Source organism: Manis javanica, chromosome 6 (genome assembly GCF_040802235.1).
Source record: "Manis javanica isolate MJ-LG chromosome 6, MJ_LKY, whole genome shotgun sequence".
NCBI classification, from domain to species: Eukaryota; Metazoa; Chordata; class Mammalia; order Pholidota; family Manidae; genus Manis; species Manis javanica.
Window position 1 is genome coordinate 29,815,458 of NC_133161.1, and position 23,878 is coordinate 29,839,335.

The 23,878-nt window shown below is 33.0% G+C and overlaps 1 long non-coding RNA gene across 1 annotated transcript in view; it reads right to left on the bottom strand.

The window, feature by feature from the left end:
* The window catches only part of LOC140850072 (uncharacterized), an 824,946-nt gene that overhangs the window by 272,449 nt on the left and 528,619 nt on the right, over nt 1-23,878 (bottom strand). The gene's annotated exons all lie outside the window — the stretch shown is intronic.

The following is a 23,878-nucleotide window of genomic DNA, read 5'->3' on the forward strand; positions in this document are numbered from 1 at the left end:
GAAGCTTTTTCCTTTAGTAAGTAATAGAAAAAAGTGTTCTAGAAAAAAATATTTTATTGATTTCAGAAATCTACTTGGGATTGTGGGTAGTTGAAAAATATTTATATTCTTACTCCTCAGTTTACTCTTTATAGTTATTATCTTGGAGTTAAAAGCTGATAAATTATATTAGCCTAGAAGGATAAAGCCCAGTTAGTTAAAATAAATTTCGCTAATGATAATATTTTATTAATTGTATAAGTGACTTTCTGATGTAAATATGGTAGATTAGTCCATATTTCCAGGCCTTCCTTGAAAACATGCAAGTATTGCCAATAACTTACAGTACTATGAGATTTTAAAATTTCTTCAGGAAACAATTTTAAAGTAAAGTGATAAAGTAACTTTCAGTGTAGCATTTGTTTTTCTTAAAGGAACATATTACTTTTCAGTGGGATAATTTTAGAGGAAAACGGTTTTCTTTTTTGAATACAGTAAAACTCATTCTTCTTGGTGTACAGTTCTGTGAATTTTAATACAAAGTAGTCAGAAGTGAAGCTACTACAAAATATTATACCCTGTCTCTTTGTGTTTCAGCCCCCACACCCACCTTTAACTCTTAACAATCACTGATCTATTTTTACATATTTTCCGTTCCTACAGATTTTCCTTATCAAGAATATCAAGTAATTGGCATTGTGTTGCTTGTTACCTTCTGAACTTGGATTTACCACTCAGCATAACGTATCTGAGATCTACCCATGTTGTTGCATGTAACAGTAGAGTTTGCTCCATTTTATTGCTGAATAAATATTTCAATGCAGAGATGTATCACAAATTGCTTATTCTTGTACTAACTGAAGGATCTTTACAGATTTTGGTGGTAACGAGTCAAAGTATTATGAACTTTGTGGAGAGCTTTTTGTTTGAACCTAAGTTTCATTCATTTTGAATAAATAGCTAAAAATGGAATGCACGGGTTTTGTAGTGTCAAACTTAATAAGAATCTGTCAAGCCATTTCCAGAGTAGTTACACTGTAAAAGTAAACTTAACATTATATTGTGACTAGGCCTGTTAGGTAACATAATTCCCTAATACTAATACTGTATTTTAATCTTCCATAAGGAGCTATGGTATAGAAAAATTCAGTCATTCATCCTAAATATTTTCCATGTTAGTTAAGTTGATTTGACAATATTTAGACTTGCAGGTTAATAACAGAGACTTAGAGCTAATAATGAATAACAAGTTAGTAGTAAGTTGAAATATTTTAAAAATGAATATGTTCTTCAGTAATTTTCTCATTTAAATGATTAATATGCACCTCAAAAACTCAAATTAATTCTAATATTAGAGTATTCTAAATAGAACCTAAATCTTCCAAATAATATGAGTAACAATATTAAAGCTAGAATTTAGGAAACTTTTTTAGATTAAGTTTTAGCTTGAATTAAGATAACAGTGCAGACCTTACTGTGCAAAGCAAATTTAGCAGCCTTGATTTAACAGCCAGTTTTTCCAAATTACAGTTTGCCTTCAGATGCCTATTCTAAGGGCATCTTAATATTTAGGACAATTGGTTTTCTTCTAGAAAACTCCAGAACATGGAATACTAATTAAGGGATTGAAATGAAAATATTTCAACTTGTTCAGCCGGAGTAGCAGCTATAATGCTATTTATTCTTCATTTTGGCATTATCTGTAAGAGCAAATCAAAAGACAATATTGTATGTATGCAGGAATTGGGGATTGACAAATAATGGTTATTAATCATATTAAAATATGTTTATAATAGGTGTAAAATATTAAAATATAACATATAATTGTTTATAATATCATTTATAATTTAATATTAAGTGTATTAAAACAACATATTCACAGTATGATTTAAATGTTTTAAACAGACACATGCAGGAGTTATATAGGTTATTTCTAGGGCATACCAATACTTTTTATTTCCTTTTGTATATTTCCATATTGTCCAAGCTTTATACAGTGGATACCATTTGTCATAAGAAATAATATATGATTCTTGTTGATAAGAAAAATAGGATCAACAATATTCTTACATACACATATATTTTTATCACCTTAAAAGTCAATTTCATTGCAATGGATCTCTCTCTAACCTCTTCAGTTTGAGATTATATCTGTTTCTCTTTGGAAAGCTCACAATTCATCAGTGAAGTATAACTAACTTTGATTCACAGATACCTTTCTTTGATAAGGTTAGGAGTTATTATTGACTCCTTCCTGCACTCTCATCATAAACAACTGGTCACTCTCCCTTGTTGATTTTTATTTTTAAACATTTTTCAGATCTCCCAATTTCAAGCCCCACTGCCCATATGTACATGTCTGATCTTTCTTTGCCTGAGTGACTGTACTTACCTTCTAACTGGTCCTGTTTCCTTTGGTTTCTTTTCTTTACAAAAGTAACGTCCATTTAAAATATGATTTTCTATATATTACTGACCTTACACAATACAATGCAATTGATAAATAATGAATCAAAATGAATGAAAGAAAAGAAACAAATAACAAATTAACGTTTGCATACTCGTGGGCCAGAAACTAAATTCACTAGGTACTACATAAAAGATTCTTCATAACAAGCCATTACTATAAATCTAGTTGATGTTTTCTTACTAGATTTTGTCAACAACTTTGCTGGAAAATACAGAACCTTATTGATTATCTATAACAGTGGTTTTCAAGTGTGATTCATGTACCTGATAACAATGACTTCCTAAGATATATATTCAGACATGGTCAGTATTAATAGAACATTGTTTAGATCCTCAACTTTCATATGTACCATTTTCTTATTGTTCTGCCTGAGAAAAAATCTGATTTGCTATTGGGTCTCTGTTTCCAACTCTTTTTTTTTTTTTCATATTTGCCCTTTACTCATCCAATCTATTGTTCCAAGGGGTAGAAATCGTTCATAACACTAAGAAACATTCGTGGCCTTGTAAAGAAATAAGTGAATATGGACACATCTCAAATCATAATGTTACATGAAAAGCAGGTTGATGAGAATGCCTGCAGTATACTACCATTTATTTAAGCATTTCACACTTAAAAATAGTTTCATAAATGGCTTATAGGCATAGTACATGTCCAGAATATATAAGACAGCATTTAAATATATGATCTCTGGAGCCAAATGCCTAGGTCCAATTTCCAGTCCAGCTCCTCTGGCCATGTGACTTCAGATGGCTGCTTACCTTCTTAAGGCCATTGTTCTCCATGTAAGATGGGGGTACTATAGGTGCTAGTTTATTGAATTGACATGACGTCAAATACACAGAGCAATTTCTGGTACAACTCAATAAGTAGTGATTTATTGATTTTTATATTAATAACATGAACATAAATGGTATATACCAACTTTAAAATTGTAGTTACTTTTCGAGAAGAAAAGAAGAATCAATGGTGACAAGGTTTTATGTGTATCTGTAACATTTCAGTTCTTTAAAAACAATAAAATCTAAAGCAAATATCCTACTCCTGTGTAACCCAATCTTCACTTAGCTAAATTACATCTTCAACTACCATATTTCCAAAAAGGTCACCTTCTGAGGTTCTGGAGGTTAGGACTTCAACACATGAATTTGGAAGGTAGAATTCAAACCATAAAAAGAGCATGTTTCTGAAGAAGTACCAGGAATTTAAATATATCCAGGTCTTTCTTCTTAGTGGGGGTGTTTGCTTTTTCTCTTCATTAAGGAGTTAGGAAGTTTGTCAAATCAACTCCTCTGGCTTTGGGTATCGGAGCAGGTTTTTAAATAAAGGTAGAGGAAAATTACTGAGTTGAGTTCTCACACTCCATGCTTCATTGCCACTACTTTGGGGCCAAAAATGGAAGGAAAAGGGATAGAAAAGATAAGATTTCACTGAGTGTTTCTTATCAGAAAAATATGGAAAACAGAAAGCTTACGTTGTATTTTTTGTGGTTAAAATTGCATCATTTCCAGAATCTCTTGCTTGGCCTTAGTGCATCTCCATATCAGCAGGTGTTTCCAAGGGGTGAAGAGAAGTAGTCCAACTCCATATCAATGTAGGTAATTACAAGGGGGCGTGAGGGCGTATCTGGATGGGAGAGGTTGGGTGATGTCCCTTTTTTGCAGCTGGGTAGCAAGAGACACAGGTGAGGAGAAATGGACAACTGCTTGTAGGCAATAAACTGGTTTCTCCTACTTTATTTCTCCCTTTGATTTCGGTTCAAAGGTATTTTGCCCCAGACTGGGAAAATATTTTCCCCCAGGAGTTACAATTTTTCACAAGGCTTCACAGAGAAGGGAGAATGATCTTTTTTTCTCTTCTTTCATGAATGGTTTCTATACTTATTTTTGTCTTAACAAAGAAAATTAAGAGTTATGCAACCAATTTATAAACAACACCTGTGACACCATGAAAAGAACTCTGCTTTTGTATTTTTATTAAATAAAACTAGCACAATCTGCCACCAGGTTTTATATATATATATATATATATATATATATATATATATATATATATATATATATATATATAGTGCAGGGTTGGAAGACCAGAAACTTTATCAGGTGAACCTGAATAGCGTTAATATAACCAGAATGAATAATGCTTGCAGTTGCCAAATACAATTTTGGCTAAGGAGAAAAAGCTTAATTTGACACCAGATACTAAATCAACTAATTGAATATCAATCTAAGACTGCCACAGAACTGATCAATCAGAGAGCTGTGATGGCTCCTTCCCTTGTCTCAGTTCTGCAGTTGAAAACATCAGGCAAGTGGAGCGAAGGGGTCCCTGAGTCTGGTCAGGTGAACCCAGAGCCAGAGCAGGTTAGAGACAAGCACCTCTCACCTGTCTCCTGGATGACAGTGTGGTCCACAGGGAGAGTGCTTTCATAATGAAGACATCTCTCTCTTAAATGTTTTAGAGATTTAAATGGGGTGGAGGGGGTGGTGATAACTCCATGGACAGTAGGAGAGGATTAGATGCCATTGTAAAGTGTCCTTTCCTGCAGAAACTGCCCCTTTTCTAAATCTAAGGTTTGCAGAAAGGTCCCCTCCACCAAAGGAAATATCTCTAGGCAGAAGTGAATTGCTCATATTTTAAGCCAAAAAAGAAGACAGGAGAACTTAGAACTAAAAGTGAAGTTGAAGAAACAAAAGAGAGTTCTCACTAGGGACAGCAAATATCAGTCATCTCTCATACAGGATCCACTGTGACTGACCCGGAGGACATACAGAAAAGGGGGAAGAAAAGAAAAAAAAAGAAAAGAAATCACGTATTTGTGAACTCCCACGTAAACCCAGCTTCTGAAGTGTCCATGTTTGAGTAGTGAGATCTCTGGGGAAAGAAGGAATTTGGGTAGCTAGATAGTTAGAAAGGAGCAAAATACAGATGAAAATTTTCATGTACTATGTTTTCTACCCCATCAAGAAATGAAAATAAAATTTCTTGTTCTTATCTAAATTCCTTTTCCTTCCTATGTTTTCTTTCTTTTTTTTCCCATAATATGGCAATAATTTTTTTTTGTATCATTAATATACAATCACATGAACAACACTGTGGTTACTAGATTCCCCCCATTATCAAGTCCCCAGGACATACCCCATTACAGTCACTGCCCATCAGCGTAGTAAGATGCTATACACTACTTGTCTTCTCTGTGCTGTACTGCCTTCCCTGTGCCCCGCCCCCCACATTCTTGCCATGCTTTCCTAATGATACTGCTCCCAAACTAAATCCCATAGGTATCTTGGTTCATATCTTTTTGATAATGTCAGTTCATTTTTCTTACTATTTTTTCTCATTATTTTTGTACAACAACCACCTAAACTATGTCGCTCTTTCCACCAATAAATCTGACTGTTTGCCAGCAATTTTCAAAATATTTGAACTTGGAGAAGGTGAAAGTTAATGATGTCTCCTCCTAAACAATGTCTGCTCTTCAAGTGGTTCTTCCTAAAATTTAGGGAGTGCATGGTAATACGTCCTTTTGAAAAGTCTGTGTAATTCTGATGGACTTTGTTAAGAGAGCGAACTCCTTGCCTCCCACCTGCAGGCAAGCTTCCTTATAGTATCACTATGGAAAGTAACTGATTTATTAGGAAACCATAATTATTAAAAAGTTAATTTATTTTTTAAAACATTCTAATCCTCCAATGTTTAATGGATTCCAAAGATTTAGTAAAAAGTTATTTCATATGGAAATTTTTATAGTGATTGCATATCAAATGGTATTAGTTCGGATATATTCATTTAAATTTTTAAAAAATTACATTTATTTTACCTTTTTTAAAATGTGGCTACTAGAACATTTAAAACTACATATGTGGTTCACATTAAATTCCTATTTCTGATGATCTACCCCAATAAGAGTCTTATATGAAATGTCACTTCATCCATGGTCTATTTGTGATACTGTAATTAAACTCATTTTGAATGGAATTTAACAAAAACCTTCCCACTTTACTTATTTTGGTAAATAACACCACTAAAATGAGCTTCCCATTCTATAGCCCCTTGAATGTATAAACATAGATTTCTTCAGTTTTTGGCGATTGCCTTTATATTTGTTACTATGTGTTAAAAAGTCTACTACTTTTCTTTTCCCCAAGACATTACAAAGTAAGAAAAACTATAAGGAAAAAGTGGCTTCCCAAATATTGTACTGAATAAAGTCACTTATTGAGGGTAGAACAAATAATGCATAATGCATTTTTTTCAGGAATTACTGTTTCAATGGTTTCTTCTGCCATTTAAACCCTCCTGAGTAAGCTAAATACAGATCATGAAAGAAATTGACTAGATGAAATTGTCCACCCAGAGGTTTGGATTCCAGTCTTTGATGAAAACCATTTGGGCTTTGGAGGTGCATGGGTACCTTCAGAGATTCATTCATGAGGATAAAAAAATACTGTTATCTTGAACAACACGAAAAGCAATATAAAATGGAGCATAAAACCATAGGTATGTTTTTTAAATTTATATTTTTCCAAGATAGACTTACTTAAGAAATACATTGAATTTTAAAGTTATATTTAAATGTTTGTAAATTAAATATTTTCCCATATGTGTAATTCACACTGTGCTTGCCAATAACAACATATATAATATAAATAAAATATAACTCAGAAATATTTGAAGAAGACAACTCCAATTGAATATTGATAATAGGAAGAACTGATATGAAAGAAAGTAAGATTAGTCCATATATTCATCCCTCCTATCTTTACAATCTCAACTGATACTAAGGTTTTCATAAATATTGGTAAACTCACATTAAATTACTATTTCTGTTTATGTAACACAATAATAATTTTAAGAGCCAGCTGCATTTTTAAAGAAAATAATAAAGTTGTCATCTAATGCAGGCTTTTGAATCCCCCTGCTAAGATTAGATCAATCCACAGTGTGCAGTGTACTTTTTGGTGTTTTGTTCATCAGATTTAATTGCCTCTGGGATATTTCCTTCAGAATATTATTTCATTCTTCTTTTGTTCTCATTCTTAAGAACTCTGCCATTCTAAAATGAGCCAATGGGTAGAGATTAGCAAAAAATAAAACAAAATAAAACCAGAGAACAAAAAATAAATCAAAACAAAATCCAGAAAAAACAAAATAAGTAGGTCATTCTATAATGTTAGATTTTTATTTTTCTCAATTACAACTAGTTGTTAATGCTGATAACAAACTGAACAGATGTTAATAAAGGGCAACCTTATTATGATTAGTAACTTGAATATGTGGAAAAGTGTGATGATTGTTTTGTCACATAAACTTTAATGCCCTGATGAATCAGACTTCTTAAACATCAGGGACCCACACTCATATTCACTACTCTAAGTTTAATTCATGCTGACTTCAACTTCTAAAAATTATACCAATATTAATGAAAATTATAAAGTTCACATAAAGCAATGTCTCAAGTACTATCTTTGAATTGCCTATACTTCCCTGCTTTAAAATAGATAAAATGTATAACTCAGTACATTTCACCTGCCCTCTAATCTTAGAGTATGCCACATATTCTCACTTACTGGATCTATTTATTCATTGTTCTCTTCTCTTCACCACTGCTCTTATTTCTCTCAGGTATAGAATATAATAGGGGCCGGCGCATTTACTGAAAAACTAGAGGAAAATACAAATCAAACCAAACCAAACCAAACCAAAATAGAATGTTCATGCCTACACATAGAACCCATATGGCTCACAAAGGAAAAGGAACAGAAGACAGAAAAGAGTTATGTACTGCTATGGAGCTACTCTAATTTGAAAATAGTAGCTTATCCAAACGAACCCATTCTAAGTGAAAACAAATATGGCTTCTTTCAGTAAGGTTTCTCATCTACTACAATCAGATAGTCAAAACTTTGAGTGCTTAAGGCTTATATTCATGGTCTTATAAATTCAGGGTATTTGCAAAAAGATCTGTAAATGATTCTGTTTTCCAAAGCCCTCTAAGAAGTGATAGATGTAAGTTCTCTGAGATACTTATATAAATTATTATGTAATTTGATTGCATTTTTATAATTGTATCATTTTTAGAACATTTATTTATGTTGACCCTTGGTATTATTTTTTCTATCTCAACTAATGTGTTTAATTTGCTTACATAGCATCAACTTCATATTTGATTTCTGGGATGTTTATCTTCTCTTGCAGATCATTGGGAAAGATTCTAAGTAAATAAGATGACAGTTCTTATGGTTATCCCCCATGTACTTTCTGCCTATTTAGTTTAATAGCATTTAATTCAGCAAAAATATGTGTATTTTAAGCTAGTATTTAGTGGTTGCAATTTGCAAATCAAATCGAGTTAATTTTATACAACTGACAAATTCTCACTTTTCTTTCTAATATTGGAATTATTTTTAAAAATGTAAGTCAAAATGATTTTTGTCCAAAAATAAACTCTCAACAAAGACAATAAAAATGACAATTTTTGGGGGGTATTACATACTTGTCCACATGTAAGTATTTATACATAAATTGATGGATATAGGGGTTGTTTCCAACTTTTGGTTATTAGGAACAATAATTCCTAACAGGACCTATGAATATTTATATACAAGTTTTTCATGTTTTTATTTCTCTTGGGTGAATACCTAGAAGTTGAATTGCTAGGTCATATGGCAACTCTGTTTAACTTGGAAGAGCCACCAGACGGTACCATTTTATGATCCCACCATCTAAAACTCTCATTCATCAAGGCCTCAGAGGTCTAATTTCTCTATGTCCTCACCAGCACTTTCTATTATCTGCATTTTTAAGTATAGGCACTTTAGTAGATGTGAAGTGATATCTTACTGTGTTTTAATTTTTAATCAAGACTATGTTTACAGAGCAGTTTAAGTTCACAGCAAAATTGAGAGGAAGGTATAAGGATTTCTCATATATCTGAAGCTCACACACAGGCACATCCTACCCATTATTAATATCCCTCACCAGAGCAATACATTTGTTACAGCTGATGAACCTACACTGACATACCATAATCACCATACTTCCACAGTTTACTTTATAGTTCACTCTTGGCATTGTAAAGTCTATGAGTTGGAACAAATATATAATGACATGTGTACATTATTATAGTGTCATATGCAGTATTTTCACTGCCCTGAAATTTTTCTGTGCTCTGCCTATTTATCTCTCCCCACTCCTGCAGCCACTGATAGTTTCAGTTATTCCATAGTTTGCCACTTCCAGATGTCATATTGTTGTAACCATACAGTATTTGGCCTTTTCAGACTGGCTTATTTCATTTACTAGTATGTATTTAAGTTTTCTCAATGTCTTTTCATGGTTTGTTAACTCATTTCTTTTTATCAGCATTTAATACTCTATTGTCTGTATGTACCACAGTTTATCTATTCATGTACTGAAGGATATCTTGGTTGCTTCCAAGTTTTTGGTAATTATGAATAAAAAGCTACTTTAACACCTTTGCACACATTCTTGTGTGGACATAAGCTTTCAGCTTCTTTTGGTAAATACCAAGGGCTGTAATTGCTGGATCATATGGCAGAGTATGTTTAGTTTTGCAAGAAACCATGAAACTGTCTTTCAAAGTGGCCATACAAATTTGCATTCTCACCAGTAATGAAAGTTGCTTTTTGCCTTATATTTTTCAATATTCAAAACTCATAGGGAAGAAAGTGTTACTACTCCATTGGTTTAAAAAAGCTCGCCAAAGTCACATGAGCAGTTAAACGAAATTATAAGCTTGATGCATAACAGTTCTTGATTGGGTTGGGACTGTTTGGGGCAGGAGATGTTTTTAAGTAAACATTAATTTGAGCAAAAGGCATAAACAGGAGAGTCCCTTATTGTTCCAAAATCCAGTGGTGTGCATGAATGGACCTAAAGATTATTATGCTAAGGGAAATAAGGCAGACAGAGAAAGACAAACACAGTATAATTTCACTTACATGTGGAACTTATAAAACAAACAAAAACTGAAACACTCATAAATACAGAGAATGCACTGGTGGTTGTCACAGCAGTAGCGGTGGACAAAACAAGTGAAAGAGATGAACAGGCATAAACTTCCAATTAAAAAATAAATTAGTCATGGGGGTGGAAGTACAGCATAGAGAATATAGTTAATAATATTGAAATGTCTTTATATGTTGACAGATGATAACTATATTTAATTGTGGTGAGCATTTAGTAAGGTATATAATTATGAATCACTTTGTTTTACTTTTAAAACCAATATCATATTGTATATAAATTATATTTTAATTAAAAAAAAAACCCTGGGGATGCAAGTATGGCAGATACTCAAAAGAAGTCTGCCACATACATTCAGAATCAAAGGAGGAAGTCTTAGGAATGAAAATGAATGAAAGCAATGAATGACAATAAATATAATATGAACACAAACTTCAACATATCTAAAAAGTTTCAGTCTGTTAAATGTACTGAGACATTACCACATTTTTTTCCTGCAAAACCAAGTGTTATGCAGAACTTGGATGGATAGAATTTTTAGGGCTGTTGAAGAGCGAAAACTATGTTTAAAAAACGTTATCTGCAAAGGCTGAATCTTCTAGGAAAAATTATCTTCTCTACTCTCATTTTTTTTTCCATTTGGATGCCTTTATAGAACAATATTATTTATCTAGTATCAGGTAATTCTATGCCCAGTTGTATTATAAATAAACAGACAGTATGATAAAGGATATGGTGGCAGTAATTTTACACTTCCTTATTTACATCAACATCTCATCTTTGACAATCTACTATCAAGCTAAATATGTAACCATGGTCTGGTACTATATAACGATATTGAGACATTTCAATAATTTTAATTCAAGTCATCATGTAGAGGTTATAAAATAAAATATTTTTCATCAAGAGTTTTCTAGTCTTGTAAGAAAATATAAAAAAAATAAACATCTACAAAATAATGTGATTATTGCTTTGAAAAAACACATGATTTTCATTAGAAATATACTTAATTTTAAGCATCACTTTTTAATACAACATTTCAGTAGTCAAACAGTTTAGAAGAAAGTGACCAGGATGATTAGGGATTAAAAATAAAACTAAGTTAAGGAAGTTGAAGACATGTTTCACTGTGCCTGGAGAATAGAATCCAAAAGGAAACATTACAGCTGAGTTTGCATATGTAACAAGTTATTATTTCAATATTGGAAGCAAATTATACCCTTCTAGAGGGCAAACATATGACTAACTATGATTAAAAGAGACATATTTAAATTTTCTATTTAAATATAAATAACTTTCCAACAAAACAAAGGGCTTCCTTCTCAAGTATTCATATCAACTAAGTATATTAACTACATCAGTGGAGGTTTTTAAGTAGCCTACATAACCATGAGTGACGCTATAAAGAGATTTGTTTTCTAATTGACCAATTAAACTAAATGATCTCCATGATCTCTACTAATTCAGAAGATACTTTAAATCGAACTGAGATTCTCAGTTCAAAAAAAAAATTCTGTCATTTAAACACCTTCAGTGCCTCAATCTCTAAAATGAAGTCAATGAGGCCTTTATGTGAAAAGCACTAATTTTAGAGTGAAGCAATAAATATGGGTGAAGCCCCATCTATGAAATCATCTCAACTAGCTTTGAGTAAATTTATTGCTGGAAATCTCTAAGGTTTCATTCAAAATACAGTAATTAACAGAAATGCTGAATGCTACACACCAGGTACTGTGCTGCATGTGAAGAATAAGGTGTACTCAGTATTGGGGAACACAAGGGCTCAGACATTACACAGTGAGCTATGCAGAGTGATTCACAGCAGAGTATGATATCTTCTAGGGAGTATTTTTATAAAATCATAGGGTATTTTCGGTTGCCATAATGATTGGTGAATACCACTGAAATCTGGTACATCAGAACAGGGACACTAGATGTCTAAAAAGCTTAGTCATGGAATGTTATCTAACTTATGAAGTTTTGAGTAACCTGACAAAAGCATCTAAAGTGAAACCCATGTATTTTAATGCAAATTATATATACATTTTATATATTATATAAAATTATGACAGGTAGTTCAGTGTACTTTCCAATATAAAACTATGTTCATCTTTATCAACTAGAGCATTTTAAATGGATAACAACAGGGTCGCAATATATCTTTAAGAGTAGATTTCTATATAATGGTAATACAAATATGAAAATAAAATATTTTCATTCACTATATCAAAAATAAAATATGATTATATTTAATGAAAGAAGTGTAAAATCTGTACATCAAAATATTGGTGAGAAATTTTAAAAAATCTAAATAAATGTATAGACAAGAATATTCCTGGATTGGAAACTTAATGCACATTAGCACATACTCTGTAGATGAAGCCCAACACAAAAGACCACATACCTTGTAATTCTATTAATATGAAATATTCAGAAAACACAAATTTATTCAAACAGTAAAGATGGGAATGAGGATTGAATGCAAATGAACATAAGACATTTTTACTGATGATAAAATTCTCTCATATTGGATTGTGGTACTAAATTTTATACTTATTGAAATGAGTGAATTTTATAGCATGTGAACAATCCTTCAGTAAAACTGCTAAATACCCAGACACTCATACACTTGCAGAGAACATCTGTCACATTTACTTTTTTTTAATCTTGGAGTGAGTAAAAATTTTCTAAGCCTGACCAAAAGTCCAGAAACTAGAAAGAAAACAATTGATAATTTCAACAGTCTAAAATAACAACCAAAACAAAAACAAATTTTCTTAATGAAAAATATGTAATATATAAAGTCAAATGGAAGCAAAATATTGGGGAGGGGGATGCAGCACCCAGGAGATAATGGACTAATATCTTCAATTGAGCAATATCATCAGTAAGAGATTGTAGCTCCAGGGGGAAGGGTGTTCCTGGAATTCCCTATGAAACCGATGAAACTGAAAAAAGTCAAGGGAAAGGGCAGGTTGGGAGAAACCGTTTTTTTTACTGCTCACAGCTTGCTCAAATTCACTGGCTAGGCCTGCCTCTGTCTATCTCCTACAGCATCCCTCACACCCGGCCACTATGGTGAGCTATTTCCTGCTCATTCCTTTCAGGAGGACCTACACTGGCATGTCCTTGGTAACTGGCAGATGCCAGACCAATTATGTACTAGGAATGGAATGAAAGAGAGAACGGCTGTCCTCTCTTCACTCCTATTCCAGATCGACTGGGAGGCTCTGCAGTTGTAAGCACCTATTGACATGTGAATGAACAAAGGCAAGGCAGGAGATTCTGGAAATTCTGCCATTGACACCACAGAGAGAAAAAAAAAATTAGGGAGAGAAAAAATGTAGTGGGGGAAAAAGAATCACAAAAACAAATTTTTTTATGACAAGAAATACAATTGTTCATTAAATATCTGAAAAGATGTTTTATCTCATAATTAAGTGAATATTAATCAAAATAAAATCATGGTCCCTTGTACAGCAACTTAATTGGTAAATACAATTTTTTTTGAGGTTTATTAGTACTCGTTGTTGGGAAGACTGTGGGAAATAGGTACCTTCATATGTCTTTAGTCTTATAATTTTTCTGGAATTGTATTTGAAGGATAATTTGTCATTGAATCTGGATTTACTTGTCATCATTTTATCATTTTCTCAATTGCTCTCCTCCTAGGAATTCCCTCTACAGATATTCCCAAAGGTGCTCTTACCTAATCTGTCATCATGGAATTTATGGCTTTGATTAACATGAAAATAAGAGAAGCTATCAATTTAAATCACAAAAGTAAATCCCAATATATCCATAATTGTAACAATCAGCTATCAATAGAGCATATATGGCATAATTGTATGTACAAATTGTCAAAGTAATTTCATTAAGGAAAAAGTACAAAGAAGAAAAGAATATTCTAAATGTTAAAATTTCTTCTAGAAACATTCTTAAGAAACTCTTAATGGTGATTTCATTTGGGGTCAGTCAAATAAGGATAAGGAAGAAACTAGTTATTCCTTATATGGATTTTATTTTGAACGTTTTACCTTAAGATAAATTTTACTGTAATTGTTTACATTAAAATAAATAGTGTAGAACAGCATTTTAAGAAATTAATTTGAAATGTTCTTTGTGGTACTCTTAATATTTTAGTATCAGCTCTCATTTAAAAAATATTGAGTCTTTCAGAATAAAAGCCTATAAATGAAAATCAGAAAATAAATTGTTTTGGAGACAAACACATACATTTATATAATATAATTCAATGATATTGGCCATTTTTTATCTTTTTAAATGTATAATTTCCAAATGAATGTAAATGTATGCTTTTCAAAGCAATTGCAAATTACACATTTATAAACACAAAGACATTTTAATGAAAAGACTTCTCATTTCTTCTACCCCAACTAAAAGAGTAATGACTCTTGGCAGTGAATCTGTTTTGTGTGCTGACAGACATCATGGTCTAGTAGAACAAGCCTAAGATATGGGGCCACAAGAACAATGTTCTCCAGATCATGTGTAGGCAAATTTCTAATCTCTCTGATCCTCAGACTGAACAGCATTAAAATGGTGATAATAATGCAAAAACAGATAATCAGTCTGAAAAAAATTCCCTAATCTGAGATAGGAAATAGGCATACAGGTGAAGAAAGCCCAGCAAGTTTGCAATACGATGAAATCAAAGAGAGCCACATCAAGACACAGTATAATTAAAAATGGTGGACGTTAAGGATAAAATGAGAATCTTAAAAGCAGCTGGAGAAAACAAGTCATTATGTAGAAGGGAAACCCCTTAAATCTATCATCAGAGTTTTCAGCAGAAACTTTATAGGCAAAAAGAGTGGCATGGAATATTCAAAGTGTTGAAAGGAAAAAAATTTAATCAAGAATTCTTTACCCAGCTACGGTATCATTCAGAATTGAAGGTGAGGCTAAGAGTCTTTTAGGTAGAAGAAACTGAAGGAATTCATCACTACTAAACCAGCCTTACAAGAAATGTTAAAGGCATCTCTAAGTTGAAAAGAACAGACACTAATTAATAGTACAAAAATATATGACAATATGAATTGACTTTGAGAGTATATGCTAAGTAAAATAATCCAGAAGAAAAAAGGCAGATACATCCGATTTCACTCATATGTGTAATCTAAAAACAAAACAAAACAAAACTCATAGGTACAGAGAATGGATTGGTGGTTACCAGAGGGGAAGGGGGATGGGGAATGGACAAAAAGGGTAATGGGGATGAAATGTAGGGTGATGGATGGTGACTAGACTTTTGAAGGTGACCACTTTGTAGTGTATACCAATGTTGAATTAAGTTAACACCTGAAACTTACATAAAACAAAACAAAAAAAAACAAAAAAGGACAACTTACCCATTGAATGCTGAAACAGAAAAATGATATCAGTGAAAAATTGGCCAAATTTAAACAAATTGTATAGTTTAGTTAATGATATTATACTAATGTTGATTTCTTAGTTATTTAAATTATATTATAGACATGTAGGTTATCAATCTAAAGGAAAATGGAGGATAAATTGGAATTTTGTATTATTTTTCACTCTTCTATAATGCTAAAATTATTTCAAAAAAGTTAAAAATTACTACTGAGTAATAGGTATGATATTTTTATATTGTACTTTTATAAGAGGAAGAAAGTCCATATATACAGGACACACGGAAATAATCCATATTTAATACTCATGTCTCCTCTCCTTTACACTCTGTGCACAGTATACCTGAAAAGAGCAACTGTAATTGCTTATAAATAGTTACTGATGACAAAGGTCCTGGCTGCTGCCTTGAGACTTGAGGATTTTACCATATGAAAAATGAAAAACAAAAATTCAGACTCTCTGTAGCCAACCTAATGTAGTAATAACAGTACTGTGAACCTCACGGGTTTCAAGTGAATTCCAGAATAACTCAGCTCAGCAATCACAAACGACAACTGAGCAGCAAATGGCAAACAGCAGCCTCCACTGTCCACTGCCTGACCACACTGCACAGAATGTTCCTATGTAGTGCTGTCGCCTTTTGCTATCAGCATCCCAGCATCAATCCAGGTGATAGCTCTCTCCCAGAGAGACGCCAGGCCAGGCCAAGGTGCAGTATTTCACCTCTGATTTCTTCATTTTCTTCTTTCCCTTTTGCTTCTAATCAAAGCTATTTGGTAAGGTGCTTTATTATTTAAAAGGAAAGGGAACACTCAGTGGATAAAGAACTTTAGTGAGGCATAATTTAGTTAAGCTGGGGAAATATTTATTGTCCAAGAGCTGTACAACAATGATATGTATAATAGAATAAATATATATCTATATTTATAAGCAAAATAGAAAAATTGACAGGCTTCAAAAATGCTCTTAATTTGTGTGTAAGGGAAGGAGTGTATTATTACAATTCTTGCATCATGAAACCACAGATTGTTTTTACCCCAAAAGGCTAAAAATTACCCTGAATAATCATAATTCCATTTTAGCTTAAAATTTTAAATAATTCATAAAATAAAAATAATAATAGTTAATATTTCTTAGATGTTTATTATGTGCCAGGATGAATTTTAAAGATTTAATATGTATTATTTCCTGTAATCTTCAGAATGACATTATGAGGTGGGTACTATTATTTCCCCAGTTTACAGGACAAAATTGAAACACTGATGGAATCTTGTCAAAGATTACACAGCAGGGATGTGAGTGAGCAAGAATTAAGCTCAGGCAATCTAACTTCTGTTGTTCTCCTAACCTTTGTTCTATATCATCCACTTTCATGGCAATTATAACTTCAATATTCTTAGAGAAAGTTTTATTACAAAACAGCACATTTCACTGTTTAAAAACCGTACACATTTTCGTCTTCTTGGTCTTAGATGAAAATAAACTTTTGGATTTAATGTATGTTTGACACAAGCTATTTTATTACAAATTCTAAATTAAAATAGACTGTTGAACATACAGTTAGGAAATTTTGAGAGAAATATACACATGTGCAATTATGAAGAATACCTTCCAAACTTTTAAGAATGAAGAATATCTTTAAAACATATATTAACATCTTCCAATTTATAGTTTATGTAATCCACATTATTCTAGGAGAAAGAAAGTTTCCACAATTTAATTAGTTAGAAAGAAGTATGAAGGAATCTGCTAGACCTGCTTCAGAATTACCCATTTTATAACAGCCTTTGGGTCAGAAACTGTTCCCTCACCCTTCAGTTTTCTGATATTATTTTGCCTCAGTCATTAGTGAAGAGTTACAAAGGTAACCAGATCAGAAAGTGAGTTTGAGAAAGGAAGAAATTAACAGCTCCAAAAATAGTTTATTTTTCTGTCTTTCTGCATTTTTATTGGTGTTTCTATCAATCTACTTACAGTCTGATCATGCACGAAAGGTGAACCCAGAGACACATGACACCAATGTGAGGCAATACTAATAGCTATGGGGAACTTACAGACAGAGAAGCAGCACAGTGTACAATAACATTTGGATACAATTCAGGTACAGTGTACAGGACTGCTGCCACCATCTTGTGGCTCTGGGAGCATCTAGCTTGAGCTTACTTTTCTTCATTTGTAAAACCAAGCCTGTAATAAACTCAGTCTAACCTAGATTTTTCTGAGAATTAAAAAAAAAAAAACAGAATGCATGTAAACTAATTAGATCATATCTGATGCACCATATACTGCCATAAAAAGAATAAGCATTACTTTTATTGGGATTTTACATGGTGTTTTTTTTTGTTGTTTCATAGGCATGACCCAGATCAAAATTCAAAGGGCTATATGACCAAAACTGCTGAGAAAAAAACTGCAGGGTGAACAGTGTTTTGAAATAGTCTTCATATCACAATGACTTTTTATTCTGTTTAGTTTTCTAAACTATGAATAACTTGTCCCATATAATATCCTATATAATAAATAAAAGGTACAATAAAAGGAAGGCTCTATCATGTGTCTGATATCATGTACTTGGCTGATCCCCAATAACCAGAACACATCCTTACATTCATTTACGGAGGGTAGATGCTTTTCTTGAGAAGAAAGGAAATGCATTTGGTATTAATTAAAGCAGAAACAGTCCTGAATTGTAAGCTGAAATTTGCCTTAAACAGAAAATATCCATTGAAAGAGAGGTGTAAAGTAAAAATATGATCAAAACAGTTTATAGAATAGGGGGTTTTGTGTAATCCCAATTTTAAATGAATAAATACATTTCAGGTCCTAAAAATAAAGATTCTCTAATACCTATTAAACTTTCACAAATTAAAGCAAGAAATGTTGATTAAAAATAATTATTAAGGATTCATTGGATGAGTCCAGTGAATTTCCCATCAATGCAAATCTGTGAGTTTCTCATTCATTTAATGAAGTTTTTGCTGTCTGAGCAATGAAGTAGCTAACCAATGAGTCAATCAGAAGTCACATGAGCAGGAGCTCTTCTTTGCTTCCAGGATATAAAGGAATTAGAGTTATAGGTTACTTAATTTACTTAATCTTTATAGAAAAAACTAACAGGTATCTTATGTCTTTGAGAGGAAACTGAAACTGAGCTATGATGTCAATTAAAGAGGGCATTTGCAAATTGGTTCAATGACATATATATTAAAAAGTCAATATAGACAATAGTATCATTAAAAAATACTCATAGCAGAAAGTAACCTAGGTAGCATTAGATATTTATTCTAAGAAACCTTGGTTCATTAGAGAGCATTTAGCATGTTGTTTCTCTAGTGGCTTTAAAGCTTATAATTTGGACACACATATACACACATGCATGCATGCAGACTCTAAGTAATTATTTCGATGGGATAAATTCATCAAACTTTTATGACTAAATCATATCACAGAACCATACATTTTACATAGGGAAGGAAGAGACAACTGAAGTCCAGAGATGGAAGGGATGTTAGTGAAATTTCTGAATATCCAGTAGGGTGAGAACTTCAGATTTTCTATTTACAGATGTTTTTTTCTATTAGACATGAAATTCTGGTATTAAGAGCAATACTATCTATATGACTTCTAATCTGTAATTTTTTTTCATTCTTATTTTCTTTGGTATCATTAATATATAGTTACATGAAAAACATTGTGGTTACTAGATTCCCCCCATTATCAAGTCCCCACCACATACTCCATTACAGTCACTGTCCATCAGCATAGTAAGATGCTGTAGAATCAATACGTGTCTTCTCTGTGCTATACTGCCTTCTCCATGCCCCCCTACATTATATGTGCTAATCATAATGCCCCTTTTCTCCTTTTCCCTTCCTTCCCACCCATCATCCCCAGGCCCTTTCCCTTTGGTAACTGTTAGTCCATTCTTGGGTTCTGTGAGTCTGCTGCTGTTTTGTTCCTTCAGTTTTTTTCTGTCCTTATACTTCACAGATGAATTAAATCATTTGATACTTGTCTTTCTCCACTGGCTTATTTCATTGAGCATAATACCCTCTATCTCCATCCATGTTGTTGCAAATGGTAGGATTTGTTTTCTTCTTATGACTGAATAATATTCCATTGTGTATGTGTACCACATCTTCTTTATCCATTCATCTACTGATGGACACTTAGGTTGCTTCCATTTCTTGGCTATTGTAAATAGTGCTGCGTAAACATAGGTTTACATATGTCATTTTCAAACTGGGCTGCTGCATTCTTAGGGTAAATTCCTAGGAGTGAAATTCCTGGGTCAAATGATATTTCTACTTTGAGTTTTTTTAGGAACCTCCATACTGCTTTCTACAATGGTTGAACTAATTTACTTTCGCACCAGCAGTGTAGGAGGGTTCCCCTTTCTCCACATACTTGCCAACATTTGTTGTTATTTGACTTTTGGATGATGGCCATTCTAACTGTTGTAAGGTGATATCTCATTGTGGTTTTAATTTGCATTTCCCTGATGATTAGTGATGTGGAGCATCTTTTCATGTGCATGTAGGCCATCTGAATTTCTTTTTTGGAGAAGTGTCTGTTCAGATCCTCTGCCAATTTTTTTATTGGGTTATTTGCTTTTTGTTTGTTGAGTTGCATGAACTCTTTTTATATTTTGGATGTCAACCCCTTATTGGGTATGTCATTTATGAATATATTCTCCCATACTATAGGATGCCTTTTTGTTCTACTGATGGTGTCCTTTGCTGTACAGAAGCTTTTTAGTTTGATATAGTCTCACTTGTTCATTTTTGCTTTTGTTTCCCTTGCCTGGAGATATGTTCATGAAGAAGTTGCTCATGTTTATATTCAAGAGATTTTTATGGTTTCATGACCTATATTCAGGTCTTTGATCCATTTCAAGTTTACTTCTGGGTATGGAGTTAGACAATGATCCAGTTTCATTCTCTTACATGTAGCTGTCTAGTTTTGCCAACACCAGCTGTTGAAGAGGCTGTCATTTCCCCATTGTATATCCATGGCTCCTTTATCACATATTAGTTGACCGTATATAGTTGGGTTAATATCTGGACTCTCTATTCTGTTCCACTGGTCTGTACGTTTGTTCTTGTGCCAGTACCAAATTGTCTTGATTACAGTGGTTTTGTAGTAGAGCTTTAAGTTAGGGAGCGTAATTCCCCCTGCTTTTTCCTTTGTTCTCAGGATTGCTTTGGCTATTCGGGCTTTTTTGTGGTTCCATATGAATTTTAGAACTATTTTCTCTAGTTCATTGAAGAGTCCTGTAGGTATTTTGATAGGGATTGCATTGAATCTGTAGATTGCTTTAGGCAGGATGGCCATTTTGACAATATTAATTCTTCCTAGTCAAGAGCGTGGGATGAATTTCCATTTATTAGTGTCTTCTTTAATTTCTTTTAGGAGTTTCTTATAGTTTTCTGGGTATATGTCTTTCACTTTCTTGGTTAGTTTTATTCCTAGGTATTTTATTCTTTTGATGCAATTGTGAATGGAATTGTTTTACTGATTTCTCTTTCTGCTAGTTCATTGTTAGTGTATAGGAAAGCAACAGATTTCTGTGTATTGATTTTGTATCCCGCAACTTGGCTGAATTCAGATATTAGATCTAGTAGTTTTGGAGTGGATTCCTCAGGGTTTTTTATGTACAATATAATGTCATCTGCAAACAGTGACAGTTTGACTTCTTCCTTACCAATCTGGATGCTTTTATTTCTTTCTGTTTTCTGATGCTGTGGCTAGAACCTCCAGTACTATGTTGAATAAAAGCAGGGAGAGTGGGCATCCTTGTCTTGTTCCCGATCTTAGAGGAGAAGCTTTCAGCTTTTCACTGTTAAGTATGATGTTGGCTGTGGGTTTGTCATATATGGCCTTTATTATGTTGAGGTACTTGCCCTCTATATCCATTTTGTTGAGAGTTGTTATCACGAATGGATGGTGAATTTTGTCGCATGCTTTTTCAGCATCTATGGAGATAATCATGTGGTTTTTGTCCTTCTTTTTGTTTATGTGGTGGATGATGTTGTTGGATTTTCTAATGTGGTACATTCCTGCATCCCTGGGATGAATCCCACTTGATCATGGTGTATGATCCTCTTGATGTATATTTTAATTCAGTTTGCTAGTATTTTGTTGAGTATTTTTGCACCTATGTTCATCAGGGATATTGGTCTGTAGTTTTCTTTTTTTGTGGTGTCTTTGTCTGGTTTTGGTATTAGAGTGACGCTGGCTTCACAGAATGATTTTGGAAGTATTCCCTCCTCTTCTATTTTTTAGAAAACTTTAAGGAGAATGGGTATTGTGTTCTCTAAATGTTTGATAAAATTCAGCAGTGAATCCATCTGGTATGTGGGATTTTTTCTTGCATAGTTTTTTCATTATTGATTCAATTTCATTACTGATAATTGGTCTGTTTAGATTTTCTGTTTCTTCCTGGGTCAGTCTTGGAACGTTGTATTTTTCTAGGAAGTTGTCCATTTCTTCTAGGTTATCCAGTTTGTTAGCATATAGATTTTCATAGTATTCTCTAATAATTCTTTGTATTTCTGTGTTGTCCATCCTGATTTTTCCTTTCTCATTTCTGATTCTGTTTAAGTATGTAGATTCTCTTTTTTTCTCAACAAGTCTGGCTAGGGGTTTATCTATTTTGTTTATTTTCTCAAAGAACCAGCTATTGGTTTCATTAATTTTTTCTATTGTTTTATTCTTCTCAATTTTATTTATTCCTTCTTTAGTCTTTATTATGTCTATCCTTCTGCTGATTTGGGGCTTCATTTGTTCATTTTTCAGTTTCAATAATTGTGGATTTAGATTATTCATTTGGGATTGTTCTTCCTTCCTTAAATAGGCCTGGATTGCTATATAATTCTTAGAACTGCTTTCGCTGCATCCCACAGAAGTTGGAGCATTGTGCTGTTTTTTTTCATTTTTTTCCATAGATTGCTTAATCTCTGTTTTAATTTGGTCATTGACCCATTGTTTAAGAGCATGTTGTGAAGCCTCCATGCATTTGTGAGCATTTTTGTTTTCTTTGCATAATTCATTTCTACTTTTATACCTTTGTGATCTAAGAAGTTGGTTGGTAGAATTTCAATTTTTGTGAATTTACTGAGGCTCTTTTTGTGACCTAGTATGTGGCCTATTCTGGAAAATATTCCATGAGCACTTGAAAAGAATGTGTATTCTGCTGCTTTTAGGTGGAGAGTTCTGTAAATGTCTGTTGGGTCCATCTGTTGTAATGTGTTGTTCAATGCCTCTGTCTCCTTATTTTCTGTCTGGTGGATCTGTCCTTTGGAGTGAATGGTGTGTTGAAGTCTCCTAAAATGAATGCATTGCATTCTATTTCCTCCTTTAGTTCTGTTAGTATTTGTTTCACATATGGTGGTGCTCCTGTATTGGGTGCATAGGCATTTATAATGGTTATAGCCTCTTGTTTGATTGACCCCTTTATCATTATATAATGTCCTTCTTTGTCTCTTGTGACTTTGTTTTGAAGTCTATTTTGTCTGATATAAGTACTGCAACACCAGCTTTTTTCTCCCTATTAGTTACATGAAATATCTTTTTCCATCCTTTCACTTTTAGTCTGTGTATGTCTTTGGGTTTGAAGTGAGTCTCTTGTAGGCAGCATATAGATGGTTCTTGTATTTTTTATCCATTTAGTGACTCTGTCTTTAGATTGGTGCATTCTGACCATTTACATTTAGGGGGATTATCAATAGGTATGTACTTATTGCCATTGCAGAATTTTGAACCATGGTTGCAAAAGGTTCAAGGGTAACTTCCTTGCTATCTAAGAGTCTAACTTAACTCACTTAGTATGCTATTACAAACACAATCTGAAGGTTTTATTTTTTCTTTTTCCCCTCCTTTTCTTCCTCCTCCACTCTTTATATATTAGGTATCATATTCTGTACTCTTTGTCTATTCCTTTTTATTATATCTGGTGACAGCTATTTAGCCTTAGGAACACTTCCATCTATAGCAGTCCCTCCAAAATACACTGTAGAGATGGTCTGTGTGAGCTAAACTCTCTCA